Consider the following 6000-nt stretch of genomic DNA (forward strand, 5'->3'; position numbering starts at 1 on the left):
ACAATGGCTACAGGTTTTTGGGAACATAAAGGTGTCCTGTTGGTGGACTTTATGGAGCAGAGGACAACAATAACAAAGGAAGTTTATTGTGTTTACATAGCCTCCGCAGAGCAATCCAGAACAAATAAGAGGCATGCTCTCATTCGGTGTGGTTTTGATCCATGACAATGCACAATCACACTGTGCCAATGTGATGCAAGACTTTCTCAAACAATTCAAGTGGGAAGTTTTCAACCATTCACCATATAGTCCAGACCTAGCAATTTCCACCTCTTTCGATAATTGAAAACATGTTTGGGCAGACAACACTGCTACCAATGAAGAACTTCAGGAGGCTGTCAAGACATACCCTACCTCACTCGCGGCAAACTTCTAAAGAGAGCATCAGAAAGTTGGTGTCTGGATACAACAAATACCTCAATCATTTTGGCAATTATGTAGAAAAATAAGTTAGATACTACTCAATGTTTAGTAATAAAATCATTTTGTTATGTCAATGTGCCTTTTTCTATACCCCATCAGAGATTGAAAAAAAAAACAGCCTTCATATATTCAAAGATATAAACATAATACAGTATACTTTGGTAGTCAAGAATACTATAGCGTGGATAAAATTCTAAAGGATAAACTGTAAATTCTTAGAATGTGAATATAAAAATTATATATTTGTATAAATCTTATAAAATTAAAAATACTTATAGTTTTGTGAATCCTACACCTTACACATTTTGCACTGTATTTATTGAGCTAAATTGAGCTCTATAACAAATTTAGGTGTTATGACTCATCCATTGGTAGTTCTCTATAAAAAAATCTACAAGTTTAGATTAACAAAATGAAAATTAGAATAAAGTACTCAACAGAATTGTCAATTAAAATTGATTACTGAAGGTTTAGTCAATGATAAAAATTATCTTGCTGAGTCTGCAATATCATAGTACTGCTTTTAGGAGCAAAAGGCTGCTGACTGGTAAGTGTGCAGCAGGTTCTTCTATTGTAACATTTTTTTCTTATATAGGGTTTATTTTTTTTTTAATAATATATCGGAGAGGAAAAAAATTAATTTATTGAAATCCAGGATAGGATAAATAGTTAATGGCAAACTGAGAAAATGGCTTATGTACATTAGCAAGAGAACAGGCTCACATTTACTAGCCTTAAAGATTGAATAAAATGTGAAGTATCTAATTATTACCCACTGAGAGATAAACTGGAAATGACATGCAATACAGAAGTAGAAGAAAACCATGTATTTGTGACAGCAGTAGCTTGGTAATGGAACCTTATCTTCCATCATACCTTTTCTTCATCCCCTATGAGAGTTGCTGTACTTTAAACAGAACATTTTATGAAAATATTTACACATGCACCATTTTGCTTAAGAGCTAGGACATTGCAGTAAAAATTTCATATAATTTGAAAAACACATTTAACTATGTCTTCATTACAAACAAACTAAGGTTATGAAGCTGATCTCCATGGTGTAGTGGTAGCACCTCAGCCTTTCATCCAGAGATCCTGGGTTCGAATCCTGGTCAGGCATGGCATTTTTCATATGCCATGAAACACTATACGCATTTAAAATATCAACTATACACATATCAACAACACAACATATGTGTGTATAGTATTTCACTATGTGTGTAGTTGATCCATAATTATTGCCATTCACTCATCAGCTGTTTTATAAATCCTAGACAACACAGTAATATCTAGATTCATGAATAGAAACTAGTAATTTTCTATATCATATACACAATTGGATGCTCAGCATTAGTTGACAAAATTAATAAAAAACTTTCTTCTACATCATACTGAATTGGCTACTATACATCATACTATATGTGTTGATTGACTATACACATATGTTTTATATATCAACTATACATATCATACTGAACTTTGTCAAGGGCTGATGACTTATTGACTTGTTAAATGTCTATGATATTTTTTATTACTGTTATTCAAGCTCAAGCAGCTGGCTTGGGGTTAGTTTATGTTGTGCTGACATTCAGAAAGGTTTTTTCAAATTTTTTATAGTTTGAAAAATTCCATATATTTCAACAGTCTCCTCCTCTTAAAGTTGTCTATGGATATCACACCCTGGCAATTCTGAACTTATTTATTTTCAAAGTGCTCATTTCAGTCTTCATGGTTTCTGAATTTCTTGTAATTATTTAACATTTAAATTCCATATATTTCAACACAAATACATTTAGCTTAAAGAAGCTAAATTAAACTTGACCTTTTTTCCTCCATAACTTATCTAGTAATGGTATAAGTTGTGTTAATAAGAAATTAAAGCTTTTCAGTGAAATTTTTTAGTATTTAATTTGTTTTTTGTAATTAATCAAATTAAATATATCATAAATGCATATGCTGAATTATAAAATAAAATTTGACATTGTCAACTAGTAAAATTATAAAAAAATGTTAGACAAATAAAATTATTGTTGTTACTTATTGTTATTATTTCTTACTTATTATAGTTGTCATACAAACTGAATAAAGAAAAGCAATGCTAAAAGTGATAACAAAGCAGATAAGCTTTGTGTACATTTTAACTTTTGCAGGTGATTCATTTTTTCATGAACATTTCAGAATGATGACTATATTCTTGTGAGTATTTTTACCCATCCTCTGATCTTCATGGCAGCAGTGTAGCAACTCTACCTTTTATATGGAAAGTTCTACATTTTTCATTTGCTAAAGATTTCATTTTTCATATGCAATTATAATTGGATGATAGTATGAGAAAATAAATGTTTTATTTTATGTTTTATCATACATTATTGCTTACCAAAATTAATATAAAAAACAATTTATAATGAGTCAATAACTAAACAATATAAAATCACTTATTATCACATTTAATTTACCTGCAATTTTATAGGTTTAATATTAGTAGCCTGTTAAATTTTTTTTTAAATTATAAAAAAATCATAAAAGGTAATGAAAAAACAGATTAAAGTTATTTATCATATGTTAAGAAACCGAAATTTTTTTTTTTTTGTCTTCAGTCATTTGACTGGTTTGATGCAGCTCTCCAAGATTCCCTATCTAGTGCTAGTCGTTTCATTTCAGTATACCCTCTACATCCTACATCCCTAACAATTTGTTTTACATATTCCAAACGTGGCCTGCCTACACAATTTTTCCCTTCTACCTGTCCTTCCAAAATTAAAGCGACTATTCCAGGATGCCTTAGTATGTGGCCTATAAGTCTGTCTCTTCTTTTAAGTATATTTTTCCAAATGCTTCTTTCTTCATCTATTTGCCGCAATACCTCCTCATTTGTCACTTTATCCACCCATCTGATTTTTAACATTCTCCTATAGCACCACATTTCAAAAGCTTCTAACCTTTTCTTCTCAGATACACCGATTGTCCAAGTTTCACTTCCATATAAAGCGACACTCCAAACATACACTTTCAAAAATCTTTTCCTGACATTTAAATTAATTTTTGATGTAAACAACTTATATTTCTTACTGAAGGCTCGTTTAGCTTGTGCTATTCGGCATTTTATATCGCTCCTGCTTCGTCCATCTTTAGTAATTCTACTTCCCAAATAACAAAATTCTTCTACCTCCATAATCTTTTCTCCACCTATTTTCACATTCAGTGGTCCATCTTTGTTATTTCTACTACATTTCATTACTTTTGTTTTGTTCTTGTTTATTTTCATGCGATAGTTCTTGCGTAGGACTTCATCTATGCCGTTCATTGTTTCTTCTAAATCCTTTTTATTCTCGGCTAGAATTACTATATCATCAGCAAATCGTAGCATCTTTATCTTTTCACCTTGTACTGTTACTCCGAATCTAAATTGTTCTTTAACATCATTAACTGCTCGTTCCATATAAAGATTAAAAAGTAACGGAGATAGGGAACATCCTTGTCGGACTCCCTTTCTTATTATGGCTTCTTTCTTATGTTCTTCAATTGCTACTGTTGCTGTTTGGTTCCTGTACATGTTAGCAATTGTTCTTCTATCTCTGTATTTGAACCCTAATTTTTTTAAAATGCTGAACATTTTATTCCAGTCTACGTTATCGAATGCCTTTTCTAGGTCTATAAACGCCAAGTATGTTGGTTTGTTTTTCTTTAATCTTCCTTCTACTATTAATCTGAGGCCTAAAATTGCTTCCCTTGTCCCTATACTTTTCCTGAAACCAAATTGGTCTTCTCCTAACACTTCCTCCACTCTCCTCTCAATTCTTCTGTATAGAATTCTAGTTAAGATTTTTGATGCTTGACTAGTTAAACTAATTGTTCTGTATTCTTCACATTTATCTGCCCCTGATTTCTTTGGTATCATTACTATAACACTTTTTTTGAAGTCTGACGGAAATTCCCCTTTTTCATAAATATTACACACCAGTTTGTATAATCTATCAATCGCCTCCTCCCCTGCACTGCGCAGTAATTCTACAGGTATTCCGTCTATTCCAGGAGCCTTTCTGCCATTTAAATCTTTTAATGCTCTCTTAAATTCAGATCTCAGTATTGTTTCTCCCATTTCATCCTCCTCAACTTCCTCTTCTTCCTCTATAAAACCATTTTCTAATTCATTTCCTCCGTATAACTCTTCAATATATTCCACCCATCTATCGACTTTACCTTTCGTATTATATATAGGTGTACCATCTTTGTTTAACACATTATTAGATTTTAATTTATGTACCCCAAAATTTTCCTTAACTTTCCTGTATGCTCCGTCTATTTTACCAATGTTCATTTCTCTTTCCACTTCTGAACACTTTTCTTTAATCCACTCTTCTTTCGCCAGTTTGCACTTCCTGTTTATAGCATTTCTTAATTGCCGATAGTTCCTTTTACTTTCTTCATCACTAGCATTCTTATATTTTCTACGTTCATCCATCAGCTGCAATATATCGTCTGAAACCCAAGGTTTTCTACCAGTTCTCTTTATTCCGCCTAAGTTTGCTTCTGCTGATTTAAGAATTTCCTTTTTAACATTCTCCCATTCTTCTTCTACATTTTCTACCTTATCTTTTTTACTCAGACCTCTTGCGATGTCCTCCTCAAAAATCTTCTTTACCTCCTCTTCCTCAAGCTTCTCTAAATTCCACCGATTCATCTAACACCTTTTCTTCAGGTTTTTAAACCCCAATCTACATTTCATTATCACCAAATTATGGTCGCTATCAATGTCTGCTCCAGGGTAAGTTTTGCAGTCCACGAGTTGATTTCTAAATCTTTGCTTAACCATGACATAATCTATCTGATACCTTGCAGTATCGCCTGGCTTTTTCCAAGTGTATATTCTTCTATTATGATTTTTAAATTGGGTGTTGGCAATTACTAAATTATACTTCGTGCAAAACTCTATAAGTCGGTCCCCTCTTTCATTCCTTTTGCCCAGCCCGTATTCACCCACTATATTTCCTTCCTTGCCTTTTCCAATGCTTGCATTCCAATCTCCAACTATTATTAAATTTTCATCTCCTTTTACGTGTTTAATTGCTTCATCAATCTCTTCGTATACACATTCTATCTCATCATCATCATGGGCGCTTGTAGGCATATAGACGTTAACAATCGTTGTCGGTTTAGGTTTTGAATTTATCCTTATTACAATGACTCTATCGCTATGCGTCTTGAAATACTCGACTCTCCTCCCTATTTTCTTGTTCATCACGAAACCTACTCCTGCCTGCCCATTATTTGACGCTGAGTTAATTACTCTAAAGTCACCCGACCAAAAGTCGCCTTCCTCTTCCCACCGAACCTCACTAATTCCCACTATATCCACGTTTACTCTATCCATTTCACTTTTTTAATTCTCTAGCCTACCAACCTTTTTTAAGCTTCTAACATTCCACGCTCCGACTCGTAGAATGCTATTTTTTACTTTTCTGGTGACCCCTTCCTTAGTAGTCCCCACCCGGAGATCCGAACGGGGGACTATTTTACCTCCGGAATATTTTACCAAGGAAGGCGCCTCCATTATTGCTTTTGAAAATGCAGAGAGCC

Source organism: Lycorma delicatula, chromosome 8 (genome assembly GCF_047948215.1).
Source record: "Lycorma delicatula isolate Av1 chromosome 8, ASM4794821v1, whole genome shotgun sequence".
Classification (NCBI taxonomy): Eukaryota; Metazoa; Arthropoda; class Insecta; order Hemiptera; family Fulgoridae; genus Lycorma; species Lycorma delicatula.